This window comes from Scyliorhinus canicula, chromosome 6 (assembly GCF_902713615.1).
Source record: "Scyliorhinus canicula chromosome 6, sScyCan1.1, whole genome shotgun sequence".
In the NCBI taxonomy this organism is placed as follows: Eukaryota; Metazoa; Chordata; class Chondrichthyes; order Carcharhiniformes; family Scyliorhinidae; genus Scyliorhinus; species Scyliorhinus canicula.
In genome coordinates this window covers 56,024,065-56,046,509 of record NC_052151.1, presented here as the reverse complement: position 1 = coordinate 56,046,509, position 22,445 = coordinate 56,024,065, and the positions used below count along the sequence as shown (strand labels likewise).

Below are 22,445 nucleotides of genomic sequence, written 5' to 3'. Positions count from 1 at the left end.
TGGCTACAGATAGTGACCCCCCCCCCCCCCCCCCCCAATGCTCAATCGGTGATTCTCAATTTTTTTGTTCTTACGCGGTCTACTGCTACCTCTAGGTGTGTCCCCAGGATGCACATCAGAGGTGGAGCCAACCTGCTGCTTTTCACACCTTGTGGCCTTTGATGCCCTTGGCAGATATCCTCTGCAGCCCTGGAGCCAGAGGGCCCCAGCCAATTTGCCGGTGTCTCAAGCGTCGCCACGCCATCCTGTTCTGCCTGTTGCCCTTGAGATGCGCAGGTGTTAGATTCAAACGAACCTGAGATCGGCTTTGTTTCCTTGGTTGGTGACCTCGGAATTACCTCCAGCATTTCCTCCCCCCCACCCCCCTCCCCCCGACAGTGCCCATAAGGCCTGGGGGCTTCCGTGGGATGGAGGGGCAGCTGGGGCTCACTCCAGAGGCCTCAGTCATCTGATTCTGCCAGCTGTGGCTGCTTCCTATTGTCTGCACCATGGTGTTGACACCCTCAGCAATGGTCCTCAGTGACTGGGCCACGCTCTGGAGTGCCTCAGCAATGTCCACCTGCATCTGGGACATGCCCGTCAGCAACTGGGATATGATGTTGAGGCCCTCAGCCACGGTCATCACAGACTGAGCCATGTCTCGGACACCACCACTCAAGATGCGGACATCGTCCTCCCAGTTTTCCACTGCAGTCGCCACCCTAGCGGTGTTGACATCATCACCTGTGCCCGTAGCCTTTGGGACTCCTCCAATTGGCTGTGGACTTGCCAGAATGTCGCTGACATCCCCTCCTGAATCTCATGTCCGTGTCCTAGCATCTACATCAGCTCTGGGAGAACCTTGTTCACAGGCTCAGCATCTGAATACTGGGACCCAGCAGACCTCCCACTGCTGCCTCCTTTGGATGTTCCTGCCTCCATCTTGTGTGCATAAGAACTATGTCGTGCTCACCATTGTTGTGCCCCAAAAGCCTGTCCACTACTGTCGCCCACCAAGATGTGTGTCTCTGCATTGGTGGACGGTGGGGTGACAGCTGTGACACCTCATCGGTGGTCTCCTCGGAGCTCTCCTCCAAGGTGTTCTATTAGGTGGCGGCGGAGGGGTTGTGGTACAACACCAGATCAGATGGAGATCCTGCAAGAACATGGACATGTGTGGTCAGTGAGAGGGAAGGATCATTTTGTCTGACATGAACGACACACTTGAGACAGGTTATTTGGGTGAAGGAGCAGTGGATCCTCACCTCTGCCACAGGCCAACCTGGTGACTGCTCTCTCCTCGGTCAACCCGAGGAAGTACTGCCAAACTTCCACCTACACATCTCCTGTCCTACCAGGGGCACCAACATCCTCAACCACCGCTACACAAACATCAAGGATGCCTACCGATCCATCCCCTGACCGCACTTCAGAAAATTGGACCATAAGACAGTGCTCTTCCCGTCATTCAAGCAGAAACTTAAGTTAGAAAATCCTGTTAAGAAGGTTGTGCAATGCTGGTCAAAGGCAACAAAAGAACTCCTACGTGACTGCTTGGAGTCAGTGGACTGGTCCATATTCAGGAACTCAGCGGCCAACCTAATCGAGTATGCCACCACCGTCACAGACTTCATCAGCAAGTGTGTAGAAGATTGCATGCCAAAGAAGATAGTATGTACGTTCTGCAAGTGGAGGGAGATTTACTCCCTACTGAAGACCAGAGCCGGGATTCTCTGACCCCCCCCCGCCGGGTTGGAGAATTCCCGGGGGGGGGGGCACGAATCCCGCCCCGCCACCCCGACACCAGCTGCCGTATTCTCCAGCGCCGTATTTCGCGCAGGGGCAGGAGTCATGCCACGCCAGTCGGTGGCTGTTGGCAGCCCCCCCGGCAATTCTCCGGGCCCCGATGGGCTGTCAGTTTTTGTCCAGTCCCGCCAGGGTGGGATGGGCCTGCACGATGGGACCTGGCAGGTAAGTCGGCAGGAGCAGTCCTCGGGGGGGCGGTGGGGGGCACATAGGGATCCGACCCCGGGAGGACCCCCACTGTGGCCTGGCCCGCGATCGGAGTGGGCCTGTTCCGTGGGGGCACTTCTTCCTGCCACGCAGGCCCCTGTAGGGCTCCGCCATGGCCGGCGCGGAGAAGAGAACCCCCCCCGTGCGTAAGCCAAAATACGACAGCCGGTTCCGCGCATGCGCGAGATCATGACTTCCGTTCCGCTCATGCGTGAACTCGTGCAGTCCCTTCAGCGCTGGTTGGAGCAGCACCAACCCCTCCAACATCCACCTAGACCCCTGGACATGTGAGAATTTCTCACCTTGGGGGGACCATTGATGCCGGAGTCGTTGGCGCCCGCTTTCTCACCGGTGTGGGGACTTAGTCCCCGGAAGGGAGAATCCCAGCCCAGGTCTGGGACGTTTAAGGCTGGCGACCCTGACCTGTACAAGAAATCCAGGTACGACCTCCGCAAAGCCATCAGGGAAGCCAAGAGATAATACCAGACTAAGCTAGAGTCACAGACTAAGGACACAGACTCTCGTCGGCTGTGGAAAGGCATAAACAAAATAATGGGCAACAAAGCAAAGCCGAGTACAAATATTTTGTTCTGAGGGGTGGAGACAGAAAATTCACAGTATTAGACATCGGACATAGGCAGCACAGGAGGTGGGCAGCTGGTGGCCTTTGTGAACAAGGCACCCAGCCATGGCAGGCAGTATGGGTGCTGGCATAGAACATAGAACATAGAACAGTACAGCACAGAACAGACCCTTCGGCCCTCGACGTTGTGCCGAGCAATGATCACCCCACTCAAACCCACATGTAGTGCAAGATGGGGAATGTGCATACTGCTGGCGGGTGGGGTTCGGTCACCCTCCAGGTAGGGGAGGGTTAGAGGTGTGTGGGATGGAGGTTGATGTCAGAGACTCAGCACTGCCTACTCACCCTAGCCAACCCAGCTTCTTCATGCACTGCTGTCCAGTCCTGGTGGTGGGGCCCAGGACACTCACAGCCTCTACCACCTGCGCCCAGGCCCAGTGTACAGTGGCAAGTGGCAACCTCCTTCCCACCCTGGGGAACAGAGTGGCCCACCTCTCCCCCACGGCGTCCAGCAAAGTCTCAAGCTCTGTGTCCGCAAACCGGGGTGTTGCTCACTGTGCTGCCATCTTGTTGGTTCGGGATGAGCGTGTGTGGGGAGTGAAGTGCTAATATGTGGCTGCAGCTTGTCAGCCTCTCGAGTGTCAGTCCCGACCCGGCGAATCAGGCACCGGTTTTCATTCGAATCACGCAACGCCGGTGCTAGCCCATTTACAGCTCATTAATTGCTCCGTCGCCACCGCCAATTTAGTTGTCGTACAAATCCACCGATTCAGTCCCGCGTGAATACTTAGGGCGGAATTCTCCGCCAGCTGGTTTCTCCGTTCCACTGGTAGCACATCCACGCCCGCTGGTTTCCTGGCAGCGTGGGGTGGCCACAATTGAAAATCCGATCGGCAGGTTGCAAGAACGGGGAATCCAGCTGCCGGCAAAGGCGTGCCGCCGAGTAACACGCAGCTAGTAGCTGGAGAATCCCGCCCTAAGTTTCAGAAATGGTGAATCCCACCCATGATCTCCAAAAATAATTGCTGATTTAATAGTTTGGGAAATAAGAGAAAATATTTTGAACAATAAAAGGATTAAGGGTTATGGTATTCGGGCCGGAAAGTGGAGCTGGGTCCACAAAAGATCAGCCATGATCTCATTGAATGGCGGAGCCAGATGGCCTACTACTGCTCCTAGTTCTTATGTTCTTAAAACAAGGTAAAAAAACACTGCTTCATTACAGCAAATTAATGCTTCACCAATATTTGGCATCGGAATGCTCAGATCGTGTTTCCAGTCAAGTTTTTTTTTAGCCAAAGTGTGCAGCCCCTGGTGAGTGTCGATTCTCCTTCCAACACTTGGCTGACTTTTTCCTTCACGCTGATGTATTGCAACTGCACGACTGCAGAAAATGTCACCAGTGTGTTCAAACGCTTACTCCTCTCTTGAGACGGACCTGGGTTACTATATTGACAGGCCATATTGTCTTATGAAGCTTCTATTTTTTATTCAGCATATCTCTACACCCACACTGGAAGGATTCCTGAGCTGATTATCAGCCTGTTAACCCGCGTTACGAACACTCCTTCCATGACCAAACAAGTGTTAGCGCTGGACTCGAACTTGGAGCTTCTGGTCTGGTGAGAAGGACGCTCCCACTGTGCCACAAGGCCTCCTCAAGCTTCTTTTAAAATCACAGTAACCAATCTTATCCTGAGATTTTTGGTTAAACCACTGGGTTCGAACAAATTTAAAAAGTTGTCCATTTTTTTTTCAGCTTCCTTTCAGTAAATTTTCATCATGTGAAGTTGCAGTTCTCAACCTTCCAGATAAAGATGTTTATAGAATGAATGCTAGACCGCGAGGCTCCATCCTATCTAAGTCTCCAAGATCTACCCAAACACGAGTGTCTCTTCTTAGCCTGCACTATTTCTAATAGCCTTTGTTTAGTTTCACTGCCTTATCACAATTCTGCAAGTTTAACTTTAAAAACTTTCTTCCATCAGCAAGTTTACTACTCAAGGCAGGACATGATGGTTAATATAATCAAGTTAAAAATATGCTAATTTACTTATTTTCTGTACTCTAGCTTGAGCATATAAGAAGCATTAGACAATATTCTGTATATTGACCCAAGTGAGCAAACTCTAAAGTAATCTCAACAATTAGAAGTAAAAGAACCAGACAAATCCTTAACCCCTCAGTCTAACCCCTCACAAATTCACCACCCAAGGTTTCCAGTCCAACTTAAACCTGGAGGTAAGTGCTGCCTAAATTTAACTAACCAAATTGCCTTCATCGTCTAGTTAAGATGGAACTTACCTGAACTTACCTCACCAGCCCTCAGTTATGACACACAAAAGTTATTGAATGAATGAGTAAACGATGAACGAAGAAGTCAGACCACATGGCATGCACTCACTGCAAACGTACAGCGCCGAGGTCCCAGGTTCGATCCTGGCCCTGGGTCACTGTCCGTGTGGAGTTTGCACCACATTCTCCCCGTGTTTGCGTGGGTTTCGCCCCCACAACCCAAAGATATGGATGGTAGGTGAATTGGCCACGCTAAATTCCGGCTCGGATCACTGTCTGTGCGGAGTCTGCACATCCTTCCCGTGTTTGCGTAGGTTTCCTCCGGGTGCTCCTGTTTCCTCCCACAGTCCAAAGATGTGCAGGTTAGGTGGATTGGCCATGATAAATTCCCCTTAGTGTCCAAAATTGCCCTTAGTGTTGGGTGGGGTTACTGGGTTATGGGGATAGAGTGGAGGTGCTGACTTTGGATGGGGTGCTCTTTCCAACAGCTGGTGCAGACTCGATGGGCCGAATGGCCTCCTTCTGCACTGTAAATTCTATGAAATTGCCCCTTAATTGTCATAGAGTCATAGATGTTTGCAGCATGGAAACAGGCCCTTTGGCCCAGCTTGTCCATGTTGCTCAGTTTCTATCACTAGGCTCGTCCTATTTGCCCGCATTTGGCCCATATCCCTCTATACCCACCCTGCCCTTGTAACTGTCTAACTTTTTTTAAAAGGAAAAAATTGTACCCGCCTCTATCACTGCCGCTGGCATCCCGTTCCAGATGCTCACCACCCTCTGTGTGAGGAAATTTCCCCTCTGGTCTCTCTTGTATCTCTCCCCTCTCACCTCAAACCTATGCCCTCTAGTTCTAGACTCCTCTACCCTTGGGAAAAAATGTTAACTATCTATCTTATCTATGCCCCTCATTATTTTATAGACCTCTATAAGTTCACCCCTAATCCTCCTACACTCCAGGAAAAAAATTCCCAGCCTATCCAGCCTCTCCTAATAGCTCAGACCATCAAGTCCTGGTAGCATCCTCGTAAATCTCTTCTGCACTCTTTCCAGTTTAACAATATCCTTCCTATAATAGAGTGACCAGAACTTACTAATGTCTTTTACACTTCAACAAGGCATCCCAACTCCTGTATTCAATATTCTGACCAATCAAACCTTGCATGCTGAATGCCTTCTTCACCACCCTGTCCACCTGCAACTCCACCTTCAAGGAGCTAAGAACCTGTACGTCTAGATCTCTTTGTTCTGTAACTCTCCCCAACTCCCTACCATTAACTGACAAGGTCCTGTCCTGATTTGATCTACCAAAATGCACCACCTGACATTTATCCAATTTAAACTCCATCTGCCATTCATCTGCCCACTGGCCCAATTGGTCAAGATCCTGTTGCAATCTTATATAACTTTCTTCACTTTCCACTATGCCACCAATCTTGGTGTCATCAGCAAACTTAATAGCCATGCCTCCTACATTCTCTTCCAAATCATTTATATATGTAAATAAAAATAATTGGTTGCTCTTAATTTAAAAAAAACATGGCATGCGCTGACAATTATACATTAACTATGAGATTACAGTTATCACTACCTAAATTTAAACATTGATCTTGCAATCAATTCGCATATATAAATAGTTACAAACAGAATAATCCAGAAATTTGAATACCAAAATATTTAATAGGTGAGGTTACTTAACAAAATGAATCAGGGGTTATAAAAGTAATGCAGCAGCGTCACCATAATTCAGCATTAACATGATTATTGTCAATTATATGTAACATCATCATCTGAGACCCATGAAAAGTGATGATATTAAATTAGGATGAAATCCTTAGATTTCTTTTTTTCTAAAAGACAATTTTATTGAGGTATTTTTTGGCATTGTAAACAGTAACAATACATTAGTGAGCAAATACCAATTACAAAAACATGGTGCAAATAACAGTTCCTTTCTCGCAAATAGACTCGCATATCCTTCCCCCCTACTCTGCACTATTCTACCCCCCCCCCCGCTGACGATCAGTTCCCCGCGAAGAAGTCGATGAATGGTTGTCACCTCCGGGCGAACCCCGATAGTGATCCTCGTAAGGCAAACTTGATTTTTTTCCAAGCCGAGAAAGCTTGCCATGTCCGACAGCCATACTTCGGTCCTTGAGGTCTTTGAGTCTCTCCAGGCCAACAGTATTCGTCGCCGGGCTATCAGGGAAGCAAAGGCCACAACATCGGCCTCTATCCCCTCCTGGACTCCCAGGTCCTCCGGCCCCCAAAAATCGCCACCTCTGGACTCATCGCCATCTTTGTTTTCAGTACCCGGGATATGACGTCCGCAAATCCCTGCCAGTATCCCCTAAGTTTTGGACACGTCCACAACATGTGGACATGGTTCGCTGGTCCTCCCCCACATCTAGCGCACTTGTCCTCCAGCCCAAAGAATTTGCTCATCCAGGCCACCGTCATGTGGGCCCAGCGAACTACCTTTAACTGAATCAGGCCGAGCCTGGCACATGTTGGGGTTGCATTTACCCTCCTCAGAGCGTCTGCCCATACGCCTCCCTCCAACTCCCCACCAAGCTCCTCCTCCCACTTCAGTTTCAGTTCCTCGGTCCCTGTGTCCTCTGCTCCCATAAGCTCGTTATAAATATCCGAGACTCTCCCCTGTCCCACCTCGCCCCTGAAAACTACCCTGTCCTGGATCCCCCTTGGTGGAAGCCGTGGAAAGGACGGGACCTGTCCACATATGAAATCCCGCACTTGCAAGTACCGAAAGTAATTCGCCCTCGCCAGCCTGAACTTCTCCTCCAGCGCCCTCATGTTCGCAAAGCTCCCTTCCAGGAACAAGTCGCCCATCCTTCCCACCCCCGCCCTCCGCCACACTCAAAAACCCGCCGTCCATCTTCCCCGGGGCAAATCGGTGGTTGGTACATATTGGGGACCAGACCGACCCTCCCACTTCCCTCCCCCCCCCCCCCCCCCCCCCCCCCCCCACATGCTTCGTGTTGATTTATACTTTTCGTTCAACTCTGGTCCTTTGTTGTGACTGATTCCACCTTATGCGGGAGTGACTCTATCTGAGATAGCTGTTGGCTTCATTTTTACCTCAAGTAAGGTGCATATGCAGTTAAATCACACACTTATCTCTGTCTCTCTCGCTGACAGATACAGCGGTACAGTTTCATTTAGAAAATCTCTTGTTATCTGTGTTGAATATACCTTGCACTTGGAAAGTTACCCATCTGGTAAAGATTACGACTGGAGGAGAAAATCAAAGTGGATCTGTGTCCAGCTAACAAAGGGAAACATCTGAAGGAGATAAAGGGAATCAGTTGAGAGATGTACCAAACTCTCTCCAAAATTCAAAGAAAGAAAGCCTTTCCGTGTAATTGACCAATTTGGATGATGCATGTACGTCTGAAGAATTCAATTCTTTTGCTTTCAATCATTTCTAATTGTCAAATAGGGATTCTGGAAGATGTCAAAACTAACGAGCAATCACTATCATGCTCTTTATTCCCTTTTCTTACTTTCATTTTTTGCTCAATTCCTATTCAACCTTCCTTAAACAGAGGATCCTACACAAACACAGATAGGACATGACATATTGTCTCACTAACAAGATAGTACTTAATGCCGGCCATTTTATCTCTGGTAAGGAATGTTCTTTTCAAATAAACCTCCCTGGCTTTAATTAGTTTAGATTCCCCAGTATCCAGTTTAACTTCTGTCTCATTACTGTTGGGCACATATGGGATGAAACCGTTTTGAGAATATAACAGGTAATTTACAGGGCATTTCCCTCCAAAGCAGTCTGAAGCCTCATTTGCAGATCAGAATTTCCCATGGATGACTGGCAACAATGTGATAGGTGACCGAACCTGTGTTCCAAAAACCCAAGAAGTTACTGAATGTATCTATGAGGTCCTATGCATTCAGTAAAGGGAAGTGTGAAGGAGAACATTTTGGGGAAAAGACCAGTCTAAAGTGGTGGACTCATAAATAGAGGGGAGCCACAGACAGATGTAACAATACAGAAATATATAACTGTGTAGTTGGCTGTGCTGACAGAAGAGGCCATAAAAAGACAAATGGAAGTCCAGGTTATATGCATAAAATTGTACAAGTAATTGTACAAGAGATTGAGAGAGAAAAATGGGAAGCTAATGGAAAGTGTGGGGTTGATATATCGAAGGATGGAAGTGATGCCCCAGTTGTAGAGCGTTTTTGTCAGACTCATAGAGTTTAACAGCACAAAAAGAGGCCTTTCAGCCCATCGTATCTGCGTGGCCATGTCCATCTGGACTTTCTGTATTACCTCAGCTGATCCCACTTTCTTCAGATAACTATTCAATTCACTTTTGAAATTGTGATTGAATCTTCCTCCACCACTCTCTCAGGCTGTGCATTCCAGACCCTAACCACACACTGCAAAAGGTGTTTCCTCCTGTCGCCTTTGGCTCTATCCGTATCTTCTGCTTCTCAACCTCTCTGCTCATGGAAGCTATTTCTCCTAGCCTACTCTCTCTAGACCCCTCATGATTTTCAATACCTCTATCAAATCTAGTCTCAACTTCCCTTCATTAAGGAGAACAAGCCCAATTTTGCCACGTTATCCACATACCTAAATTCCTTTATCCCTGGAACTAATCTCCAGCGTCTTTTCCGCACCCTTTCTAATACCTTCACACCGTTCCTAAAGTGCGGTGACTAAAATTGGATGTAATACTCTGGTTGAGGCAGACCCAATGTTTCCACAGGGGCATCAAAACTCTTTTTCTTTTGCACTCAAAGCCCAGTCTCCTTTATGCTTTATTAACCACTTTCTCGACTTCTCTGCCACCTTCAATGATTTGTGCACATAGACCCCTCCCCCTTCTCTTGTGGGCAGCACGGTAGCACAAGTGGTTAGCACTGTGGCTTCACAGCTCCAGGGTCCCAGGTTCGATTCCGGCTTGGGTCGCTGTCTGTGCAGAGTCTGCACATCCTCCCCGTGTGTGCGTGGGTTTCCTCCAGGTGCTCCGGTTTCCTCCCACAGTCCAAAGATGTGCAGGTTAGGTGGATTGGCCATGATAAATTGTCCTTAGTGTCCAAAATTGCCCTTAATGTTGGGTGGGGTTACTGTGTTATGGGGATGGGGTGGAGGTGTTGACCTTGGGTGGGTTGCTCTTTCCAAGAGCCGGTGCAGGCTCGATGGGCTGAATGGCCTCCTTCTGCACTGTAAATTCTATGTAAACCGGTATGATGTTATCATATTCGCAGTAACATCACCCCATTTGGAGATTCCGCGCCATTGTGACAGACAACGGCCATCCGCGTGGGGGGGGGGGGAACAGAGTATCAAAACATACCCAACTCCTGCATCTCATTGCATTAAGGCTGCTGCAGGAGGGCTGGGAATCCATGGAAGTTTCTGCCGGTGCTTAACTCAAGTAAGTGGACTGCAGGTCAAAATACAGGATATGACAGACCAAGTAACAGGTCAACTAAAAACTGGACTGTCCGACCTAAAATTGGATGTCCACTGGGGCCACCCTATTGCACGTGTACCATGAAGTGTTGCTGTTAGTCCAACCACTAAGCATACAGCAGCCCGCTTGATTGCTCCTTCTTTCACAAAACATTGAATCCTTCCCCCACTGATGAACAGTAGCAGCTGTTTGTACCATCTACAAGATGCACTGCAGCGATTCATCAAACGTCCGTGGACAGCACTTTCCAAACCCACGACCACTACCATCCAGAAAGCAAGGGTAGCAGATATCTGGGAATATTTGGAAGTTCCCCTCCAAATCAGTCACTATCCTGACTTGGAAATATATCACCATTCCTTCACTGTCACTGGGTCAAAGCCCTGGAACTTCCACCCCAATAGCACAGTAGGGGTACCTATACCACGTAGACTGCAGCCCTGGGGGATGCCCTACGGCTGTACGATCTGGAGCTGTTCGAGGAGGATGACCCTGCAATAGTGGAGCCTGCCCCATAGGAATAGGAAGCAGCCGGTGAGGGTGGAGTACCAGCCGCCCAACAGGCCGAGGAGGTGCCAAGGAAGCGCCGCATGAGTCCTCGTGTGTACCGGCAGCACCTGTCATTCAAGGACCTGCCGGACCGGGCATGCTGTCGAAGACTCCAGATGAGCAGGGGAACAGTGCAAAATATCTGCCGGATCATGGCACACCTGGCACAGCGGGGGAATGGGGGAGGCTAACTGCTCCCGGTGACCGTCAAGGTGACAGTCGCCCTGAACCTTTACGCCACGGGGTCCTTCCAGGAGCTGAGTGGAGACATGCCTGTAATCTCACAGATCTCAATGCAGAGGTGCATCCGCACCGTCATGAGGACCCTATGTGCCCATTCAGCACAATCCATCCATTTCAATGTGGAAAGAGCCCACCAGGATGCCCGGGCAGTGGGGTTTGCTGTCATCGCCGACAGGCCCTGGGTCCAGGGGGTGATCGATGGGATGCATGTCATCCTACGAACACTTAAAGATGACAGACCAGTCTTCACAAACCAAAAGGTGTTCCACTCGATGAACGTGCAGCTGGTGTCTGACCATCAGCTGCACATAATGCACGTCGGTGCCTGATACCGGGGCAGTGTGCACCATGCCTCACCTTGGCACCCAGCTGGGGGGTTGACTCCTGGATGCCAGGGATTATCCTCTGCGGTCGTGGCTGATGACGCCTATCCGGAGGCCACAGACCGATGCGGTGATTTGATACAATGGTGCCTATGCCGCGACCAGGGTGCGGCCCTGGGTTGGCAGTAGCAGCGGATCCGACCCATGGCCATTCCATCACATAGTCCCACCAAAACCCAGGGATGGCTGCGGTGGGGAGGGGGGCATGAGACCAACACCGCACGGGTGAAAACAGCAGTGGAAGTCTTGGGGGCGAAGGTTTCGGCCACGGGTCAAGATGACCAAGACCTGGGGCACTCTGTGCAGGCAGTGGCCAAGGCCTGGGACAGGGAAGACCTATCACAAGCAGCCATGTCCTAGAGCCACCTGGAAATTGCAGTGGCGCTCCTGAGCGAGGCCCAGTCACAGCAGGCCTTGGCTGAGAGCGTCGGCAGAATTGCCCAGGTGCTGGCCGACATGACACATTCCCAGCGGGAGGTGGCCCAGTCCCAGAGGGAGATAGCGCAGTCACAGGCTGATGTGGCACAGACCCAGTGGTGGCATAGTTGCAGTATGCTGTGGTCCAGTCCCTGTGCTCCATAGCAGCGAGCATGCAGACCCTGGTCGAGATGACAGTGGGCCTCCAGGACTGGCAGCGCCAGGTGACGGGGGAAGCTTCAGGGGTTAGATCCTATAGCATCCCCGTTCATATTAAACACCTGTGCCCAATGTCACAAGCTGCCTCGGTACTCAAACTCCTGGGTATTTCTGGATGTGGGTCGATGGCTTCATCCGTGTCGTTCACGTCCTTGTCGCTGGACAACACACAGGGTTCCAGCTGTGGCTTGGGTAGGGATCGAGGGACACCAGAAGGGCTCACCCATCATCAGCAGCTCCTGCAAGGCACAAGAAAAGTCCCATCATTGCATCACGGGCCGGTGGGGGGGGGGGGGGGGGGGGGGGGGGGTAGTGAGGGTGGTGGTGGAGTGTGGGGAATGGGCGTAGGGGTGGTGTTGGTAGGGAGGGGATGATGTAGGTGGAGTTGGTGTGAGGATGGTCGTGGGTGTGATGGTGGTGGTGGGTTGGGGTGGCTGGGTGACACACCTGCCAGAGGGAACCGCAACTCAGTGGGGTTTTACTTCCTCGCTTGAGGCCGACCTCTGCCCCAGGTCTGCCCTTTCCTCGGGCCCTCCAACCATGTACCTCAGGGTGGGGGTTCGGCCGTCCAATGGGTGTGGGGGGGGGGGGGGGGGGGGGGGGTTACGGGTGTGTGGGAAAGGGGTTAGTTCCAGGGGCACTGTGTTGCCTACTCATCCTGGCCTCCCTGATGAGGTTGTGCAGTTTTTTCTGGCACTGCTGGCTGGTCCAGACGGTGTTGCCCACGGCCTCTGCACCTGCATCCAGGCCCAGCGAATGGCGGTGGCTGGCAGCCTCCTTCCTGGGTACAAAGTCGCCTGTCTCTCCTCCAAGGCGTCCAGTATCGTCTCCAGTTCAGCGTCCGCAAATCTGGGTGCCACTCTCCTCACTGCCATCTTGTTGGCTGGGTTGGTGTGTGTGGGGAGTGAAGTGTGTATACGCGGCTGCAGCTTGTCAGCCTCCTGAGTGTTAATTCCGAATCCGGTGAATATGGCGCCGTTTCTCATTGGAATGGATTGTCTTCTCTGTGGCACCGGTGCTTTCCCCTCAACGGTCTTGAATTGGTCCAGGTGTGGCACCATTTTTGCCGTTGTAGAAGTTCACTAATCCTGCCCCGGCATTAACACTTTCAGGTACGGAGAATCTGGCTACTTGTAATTTATACCAGTGAAGTGTTTCATTGGCTACAGGAGAAATACATGCTGGAAGAAATGGGTTCAGCCTAATTAGTTGTCTTCATATTCCCACTAAGTGATGGTACACAATATTGCTCATTTAATAATTGTTTAGTACCCACAACTTTCTTAGCTTCTTGTCAGCAACTATTTAAAAATAGGCTTATTCATTAAAAAAACAAATTTTAGACTGCCTTCCCATAACAGGGTGTGTCACAGAAGAAGAACAAATGTCCAAGTTAATTTTAAGCATTTGATGTTGGTTCCAAAAACAACAGCCCTCAGTTTCAACTCTCCGTTTCAATTCTCCGAAGATGTTAATTGTTTCAGATTCATTTTTCGATTCACGGTCAATGGTTAGGTCGGTTCCAAATTTGTTTCCATAGAATCAATGGTTACTTTTGTTCTTAATGTTGTTCTCTAGTCATGGTAACGTGCTGATTGACATGACATAATTTGTATTACCATGTATGATAGAATGTCGATGATATATTATGGGTGGCTCAGTGATTAGCACTGCTGCCTTACAGCGCCAGAGACTTGGACATGATTCTGACCTTGGGTCACTGTCTGTTCCGAGTCTGCACGTTCTCCCGTGTCCGGGTGGGTTCCCTCTGGGTGCTCCGGTTTCCTCCCACAGTCCAAAGATGTGGGGCGGAATTCTCCGCTCCCCACGTGGCGTGGGAGAATCGTGGGAGGACCTCACGACATTTTATATGCCCCCTGGCGCCCCTAGCGATTCTCCACCCCCCCCCCCCCCCCCCCCCCCCCCAGGCTTGGAAAAATAGCCGCTCGCCGTTTTTCATGGCGAACGGCGATTCCCCGAACCCGATGGGCCGAGCGGCCGGCCGACCCACACCTGGTCGCTGCATTCGTGAAACGGGCGCCGGATACCCGTTTGGGGCATCGAGGGGCCCGATTGGGACGGGAGCACCGCGACTGTGCTCCGGAGGGGACAGGCCCGTGATCGGTGCCCACCGATCGTCGGGCCTGCGTCCAAAACGGACGCACTCTTTCCCCTCCGCCGCCCGGCAAGATCAAGCAGCCACGTCTTGCCGAGCGGCGGTGGAGAAAGACGGCACCGTGCATGCGCGGGTTCGTGTTGTCTGCGCGCTGATGTAATCCGCGAAGCGCCGCTCGGGCGTCATTTCCGGCAGCCGAGGTCGCGGCCGGGAACGATAGGGGCCTGCTCCTAGCCCCCCCCCCCCGGGGGGGGGTGGGGGGTGAATTAGGAATTAGGTGCAGGAGCGGGCCCCGAGGCCGTCGTGAACCTCGGCCGAGTTCACGACGGCCTCCGCGATTTTTGGGGCCGCGGAGAATACCGCCCGTGCAGTTTAGGTGGATTGGTCATGCTAAATTGCCCTTAGTGTCAAAATGATTAGGAGGATTTACAGGGTGGGGGTGTGGGCCTAGGTAAAGCGCTCTTTTCGGAGGGTCAGTGCAGACTCGATGGGGCAAATGGCCTCCTTCTGCACTGTAGTGATTCTATAAGGGGATATATTAGAATAGAGAAAGTATAAAAATCAGTACGAACAATGGCATAGAATTCAACTCTGCAGGGCCCATTTGTTGAGAACTCACTGGGCTGCTAATGCTCCAAAGTTCTGCAGTTATCCAGACAGAAGTACAGAATCCACCACATTGGAAAAGCTGGGTGCCTGTCATCGGTTGTGGACTTTTGATCTTATTTAAAAGTCAGAATGTATTATCAAATTAGGGTCCCAAGTTTCTTACAGGCCCTGTTTTTCACTTTGGAATGGCTCAATTCGTCGTTCACTACAGCCCAAACACACTCCTAGCAGTAGGCCTATCACCACAGACACTTAAAGAGATTAGCAATGTCAGAGACTGGCACAGCTCAAAAGGAGGCATCTTGGCCCTTTGTGCATGTGCCAACAATTAAATAAAGTTAACCAACGAGGATACTCCCTTGTTCATTTAGCCTGAAAATGTTTATTTTTCAAAGATGTGTCCAATTTCATTTTAGGATTGCTCACACCACCCTTTCAGGCAGTGAATACAGCTCACTGTATTACAAAAAGTACTGCCAGGTTAATTGCTGGTTTATCGCTTCAGGTTGGTAGCTGAATTCATGGATTTTTTTTTGTGTGTTTTGTCAATCCTGAAAGTTCACTTTATGTGGACTCAGTAAGATTTTATTGATCTTTCACCTTGCCTTCAGGGCTCGGGCACAAGGAGGAACAGCAAGGAAAGCACTAGAGAGAAGGAGCAATTGGCAGAAGAGAGAGGATGAGGAGGGCATGTTGTGAAAGGTCACCGGCGAGATCTTCCAGCTGTTCGTGCCAACGGGATTCTCCGGTCCCGCCGATAGTGCATCCCCGCCATGGGTTTCCCGCCGGTGTGGGGTGGATTCAATGGGAAATCCAATTGACAGCGGTGGGATGAGAAATTCCCACCACCAGCCAATGGAGGCCATCTCCCACCACTGAGAAACATGCCATGGGGAGGCCAGAGTACCTCACCTCATATCTATATCCAGGTATTGGGGGTCACATACTGACTGGATTTCCGGCATTCTCCCAGCCGGGAATCATTTTCAAAAATGTGTTTATAGGGGTGAGGGGGCGAGATACCTACAATCCCAGAAGTGGCAGGTATACAGCCACTCAAGCTCCATAAAGGGCCACCGTGCTGGCACCAACCAGAATTTTCCAATCGGTCCTCTTGTTGTGGCCGAAGGATTGAGGTGGATTCTCAGTGGCGGACCAGGGTGAGGGCCGGTGCTCCTCTATCATTCTTAACCACCACCTCCCCCCCCCCCCCCCCCTCTCCCCTCCCCCCCCCCCCTCGATTGCAAGACGATGACAGCTACAAAGACTTGTGGAAGAGTTCCACTTCAGCAATGATGCTCTGACAGCAATGTCCCATTTTTATTTTTCGAATGAACTCCTGAAGGTTCCTTTGAGCTGCTCTCTCTTTAATCCACTTACACCGTCAGCACTTAATTGGTCACATCCTTGAAAATCATCTCTGGGGTCAAGCTGCTGGTTTTCTGGGTCCCTAACCTGGAATTCAGCCCAGAGCCAGGATCGGAGCTCTGGAACAAAATCCCAGACCATTATGCTTTATGGCACCCTGACAGATTCACGACACTTTTAATGATATCAGCTTTTTATTTCCAGATTTTTTAAACTGCATTTTGTGACGGCTGGAAGACTTTAGGGATATTGGATTCAAAGTTTTGGGCAATTCAAGGATTAAAAGCCTGGGGTGAGAGTGCGTTTGACTGTAGTGGTCATGTTTTTCTTTTTAAGAATTCTGTTTTGCAGGGCTTGGGTGCTTTTAGCAGCAAGAAGGTAAAATTGGCAAAATAATATGTTTTTCAGTCTGGGCTAATGGACTGTAGTTTGACTTGGAAAGTCCCTGGGGAGTTAATGGGCGAAATTCTCCGCCCCCCCCACGACGGGTGGGAGAATAGCGGGAGGGCCTTCCCGACATTTTTGCCATCCTCCCGCTATTCTCCCCCCCCCCCCGCCGAAGTCCCGACCCGAATCGCTGCCGCCGTTTTTTTACGGCCGGCAGCGATTCTCAGCTGTTAGATGGGCCGAAGTCCCAGCCCTTTACGCCGTTTTTACGAACGGCAAACACACCTGGTCTTGCCGTTCGTAAAAACGGCGTGACTAACTCGCTATTAATAACCATGGCACCGATTGGCACGGCCGTGGTACGGCCGTGCCAAGGGTGCCATGGGCCCGCGATCGGTGGGCACCGATCGCGGGCAGCGGGCCCGATGCCCGCCCACTACTTGTCCTTCCGCCGCCCCGCAGTATCCATTCGCGGGGCGGGTGAGGGGCAACCCGGCCCGCGCATGCGCGGGTTTCGCGCAAAAACGCGATGACGTCACCCGCGCATACGCGGGTTGGAGTCTTCCAAACTGCGCATGCGCGGCTGACGTCATATGACGCGTCAGCCGGCGCTAACTCCGGCAAGCGGGCTTAACGATTTTCGTTAAGCCCGTCTTGCCGGAGCCTACGGCGTCGGGCTGCTAGCCCCGACCGGGGACCAGAATCGGTCCCCGGTCGGGAAGGGGCGCGCTGCCGTAAAACCCGCCCGGGTTTTACGCCAGCTTTACGATTTCTCCCGTTTTGGGAGAATCTCGCCCAATGTGCTTCACAGCCTTCAGAGATAATTTGTTTTTCAGCTTGTGGAGATGAGTCCATTAGCCCATTTCTGGGTGGTGCAGTTTGAAAAGCTTCAGAGAAATATTTTGAAAAAATTTAGGGAACAGTTTTTGATAATAAATAATAATCTTTACTGTCACAAGTAGGCTTACATTAACGCTGCAATGAAGTTACTGTGAAAAGCCCCTGGTTACCACATTCCGGTGCCTGTTCGGGTACACCGAGGGAGAATTCAGAATGTCCAAATTACCTAACTGCATGTCTTTCTGGACTACTGGGAGGAAACCGGAGCACCCGGAGGAAACCCATACAGACACAGAGAGAACGTGCAGACTCCGCACAGACAGTGACGTAGCCAGGAATCGAACCTGGGACCCTGGCGCTGTGAAGCTGCAGTGCTAGCCACTGTGCTACCGTGCTGCCCTATCTGCCTGATGCTGAGTCCACAATTCTTCCATATTAAGATAGATTGAGAGCTGCATGTATATTTTCTTGTTGTTTAATGGAAAATTGAGTAGTAGTGGCTAAGGGGTAATTATAAGTTGTTTCTTTTTGGGTATAAAGTTAAAATGTTCAATATTGTATTTTGTTTTAGAAATAACCAAGCCCTATTTCTTCGTGCAATCCGTCCTGGAGCGAATCATTCTTTACATACAGTCTTACAAATAAACTAAAATATTGGGCTTTAGGTCCAGTATCCTCGTCACGTTTTTGGAGTCTGGTCTGGGTTTGTAATAATTTAAATTCTCAAATTGCAATGGTGGGATATGAACTCACATTTTCCGGATTACAATCCAGTATCATGGCCGCACCCAACCCTCAAAATGGTGACAACAGTTCATCACTAATAAAATAAAATAATAAATTAACAAACCACAGTGGACTTTACTAATATTTAAGAAAATAATACAAAATCCAGCAGTGTGCCAGATATGAGGGGTCATTTTCAGGGGGCATATGTTCTAAAATGAACTTGCACCACCATCTGAGCTCAAATTTCTAATATGAGCACTTGGAGGCCAAAGGTTACTGCTGGGAGTCAGAAAATCAACTGTATCATGACTGCTGATATTAAAATAGACAGGAATATCCTCAAAGTATCAAGCTCTCCTCGCTCTTTACAACTTCCACAACACCTTAAATTGGGCAGCACGGTAGCACAGTAGATAGCACTGTTGCTTCACAGCGCCAGGCTCCCAGGTTTGATTTTGGCTTAGGTCACTGTCTGTGCGGAGTCTGCAGGTTCTCCCCGTGTTTGCGTGGGATTCCTCCGGGTGCCCGGTTTCCTCTCGCAAGTCCCGAAAGATGTGGCGCGCGATTTTCCACCCCCCCACGCCAGGTGGGAGAATAGCGGGAGGGCCTCCCAACATTTTTCACGCCCTCCCGCTATTCTACCCCCCCCCACGCCCGTCCCACGCCACGAATCGGCGCTCGCCGTTTTTTACGGCGAGCGGCGATTCTCCGAGGCCGATGGGCCGAGCGGCCGGGCCTTCATGCCCGTTTCAACACGGCAGCAAACACACCTGCTCGCTGCCCTCATGAAATGGGCGCCAGATGCCCGTTTGGGGCATCTGGGGGCCCGATTGGCACAGCAGTACCACGGCCGTGCCGAGGGGGGCATAGGCCCACGATCGGTGCCTACCGATCGCGGGCCTCTTTTCCCTCCACCGCCCCACAAGATCAAGCCGCCATGTCTTGCGGTGCGGCTGAGGGAAAAGACACCAACTGCGCGTGCGCGGGTTGGCGTTGTCCAACCTGCGCATGCGCGGCTGACGTCATTGGCCGCATCACCCAGCGTGACGCTTGACGTGCGGCCTTGACGACCGTCATCAAGGCCGCGCCGCCGTGACGCACGGGGCCGTGCTCCTAACCGCGCCCGGGGGGGGAGAATTGGCCCCAGAAGTGGGCGTGAAGGCTGCCGTGGGTCACGGCCTGTCCCATGGCAGCCTTTACGATTCTCCGCATTTGCGGAGAATCTCGCCCATGCTGTTAGGTACTTTCGACATTCTGAATTCTCCCTGTGTACCCAATCAGGCGCCGGAATGTGGCGACTAGGGCTTTTCACAGTAACTTCATTGCAGTGTTAATGTAAGTCTAACTGTGACAATAAAGATTATTATTATTATAATTCTCTCGCCCTTTCTAGAAATAATGGTATTTATTCGAGGGTAGTGTTTCAGCTTTGCTGGTACTCACTTGTCGAAGTGGCTATTCTTCATGTCTGGGCCTAAATAATGAGCATTAGCAGGTTGTTTTACCAAATGGGGGCAATGCAGTCAAACCACATTGTGTCCCCCATCCAACATCTATGCTCATACACCTGCACCAAGGCCGGGAAAATATGGCTAAGAGCGAGGGTCTTCCCTACACCTGAAATGAGGCCAAACTTATTGCTTCATAATCGAGCTTAGATCAAAGCACAGCATAGCCCAAGCTTTAAATCTTCCAGTTCTATATGGTTTAGAGTAATGTATTTACCTCTCCCAAACCCAACCATTTGGGCAAAGGCCTTTGCTGTCTGCATTCTTTAATTATTCGACAAGGCATTGAAAATAACCAGTGAAGAGTAAAGCGGGGGTTCATGAAAGTTAAACTATGAGGAAACAAATATCTTAATAATACAGACAGGCAACACATGACAGAAAGCTATAGATCATTGGGTCAAAGCTAAGCATTCACCCTGCCAAATCGGGTACGCTGCAGTTTTAAAATTGGGTGTGGTCTCCTCAATGTGGCAAAATATTGAAGGATGAAAGAGGAACAGTAGAATTGCCTGAAGCGAACTTCTGAAGGGAAAGAGATTGCCAGAAATTTGCTGACCTTCAAAGCAAACATTGGCAGGACCATCCACCCAGTAGGACTAAAACGTTGGGGAAGCACAAGCATGTCCTGCATTTAACAACCATTTCAGAATGTACAAAGGTGAGTCATATACATGAGTATCTACATTATCTTGCATATACACACCCAACAAGCATTGAATGTCGGCACTGGCCAATATTTCTTCTAGATTATTGCCTGAAAACACCTACTTGCTTCAACTGTTCTGATAAATAATTTTTCCTTCCGTCATACAAGCAATCATTTATAGATGTACAAATTAATTTAGTGATCAAAGTTTCTGCAAATGCTTTACCTCGTTACTCAACAGCAGCAGTGACTATATGGTACATTCAGCTAAATGTGCTATTTCGAATTCCTGCTCGCAATGTTTTAATGGGTAACCCAGTCCATCCAAAATAAACTGGATAAAGCCTTAGTTAAAATTGTGAAGAGAGAAATTTGCTATGGGAACATAAAAGATACATCCAATAAATTCATAGACCATTTCCAGGCTGTGGTCAGCCAAGACTGCCAAGGATTAGCCCACTAAACCTGTTTACGCTTCCAGAACTACAAGACAACAGAGAGATTTGTGTACAGCTACACCACTAGGGGACCAGATACAGTCTACTAGGTAAATCCCATCAGGTAATTTTTTAAAATGTATTTGTAATGATTTATAAACAACTTATGTTACTCTGCTTCCAGTTACACAGGGTATCAGATCATCCTTTAATAGTAAAAGAACTATTGGTAGATATCAATAAAGACAACAGGCTGGATTTTACTGCCTACCACTGGGCATGTTATAAGGGGTGGAGAGGTACATAAAATATGTTGGTTGGTTAGGCCAATGCCTTGCCACCCGCCCCTGTCCCGGTCCTAATAAAATATTAGGCAGGCGGATGCCGAGATCAGCCACCCGCCCACCATCTTTAAACAAATAATTTTTGGACATTTCAGCTCGTTAACAAGCCAATTGACCCAAATATTAAGCTGTCCATGCCATAAATTGGTTGGCATGCATCGGTGGGCTAGAGCTATGTTATAACCTGCCCGAATCCTATTGGCTGGGGACAATTATTTACCCCATGGTTCTGTGGGATTATGAGCTCCCCCAATGATGATGGGGAGGGGTGCAGGACAATCGTTAGCTTTGCAGTTATGATAGAGCTGGCCAGCGTGGTGCCGGCTAGATAGGGAACCAGTAGTGAACTGCTGGTGCGTGTATGTTGTTGTAAATAAAGTTACTTACTGTTTGACTCGACAAACTTGTGCTGGATTCTTCGTGGCCCTCATAAAATGATAGAACTCTATTTTTAAACACAACTAATTAAAAGGTGGGGCTGTGTCCTTTGTTGAGCACACCACACCCTCCCACTTCGTCCCTCCCAACCTTGTGTCCAAATCCCATTTCCTCAAACCCCTCTTTCTTCCCCATTCCCCCCCCCCCATGCACATCCCACCACCCCCCCCCCCCCCCCGCCATGTCTGCATGGGTCTCACCCCCACAATCTCAAAGATGTGCATCGTAGGTAGATTGGCCACGCTAAATTGCCCCTTTAATTGAAAAATAAATAAATTAGGTACACTAAATTTATTTTAAAAAGGAAAAAAAAAATGGTAAACAGGTCCCGATCCTGGTGTTTCGATTTTCGGGAATGCATTTTCAGGGTGCAGACTCATTTGAGGTGCGAGCACACAGCCTGCACTCCTGACCTCGCCTACTTCATTGCAGGGATAGGCATGTCCGAGTCGCCACAATTTTCATGGAGTTGGGCCAGTTTTTCCAAAGAGTCAGGGTTCACGGTCCCCTCAGAGGTGTCATGAACTAGAATCTGAATGAGGAAAGCCTTTGAAGGCTGAGTTCAAAAGGTTGACCTCGTGCCACAGAGGCCAAGGTATGCGCCCTTCCACTCCAAATAATTCCTCTGGCTGCTCATGCCCCATGCCATGCTACGGCAATTCCATGCCAATTCACCCATTATCACTGGATAGAAGCAGCGAACACTAAAGTCTCAGCAAAGAATACATCATGAGGTGTGCCTGAGAACCCAAAGATTTATTAGCCCGAAGAAAGGCCTGAGCCTTTTTGACAGCCCCTGCTCTCTGGTCATTTCTGTCAACTTCACAATGTTTATTTACACAAGATAGAAAGGATTAAAGCGCTTGCAATTTCT

General features: G+C 49.9%; 1 protein-coding gene across 3 annotated transcripts in view; it reads left to right on the top strand.

The window, feature by feature from the left end:
* LOC119966802 overlaps window positions 1-22,445 on the top strand; it is a 57,973-nt gene that overhangs the window by 4,554 nt on the left and 30,974 nt on the right. For 2 of the 3 annotated variants that reach the window (XR_005460836.1, XR_005460837.1), the window contains exon 2: window positions 20,834-20,913. The exons of the other annotated variant lie outside the window; for it this stretch is intronic. The gene's annotated coding sequence lies outside the window, so the exon portion shown is untranslated. The remainder of the gene's footprint in view (window positions 1-20,833; window positions 20,914-22,445) is intronic. 3 annotated transcript variants of the gene reach the window in all.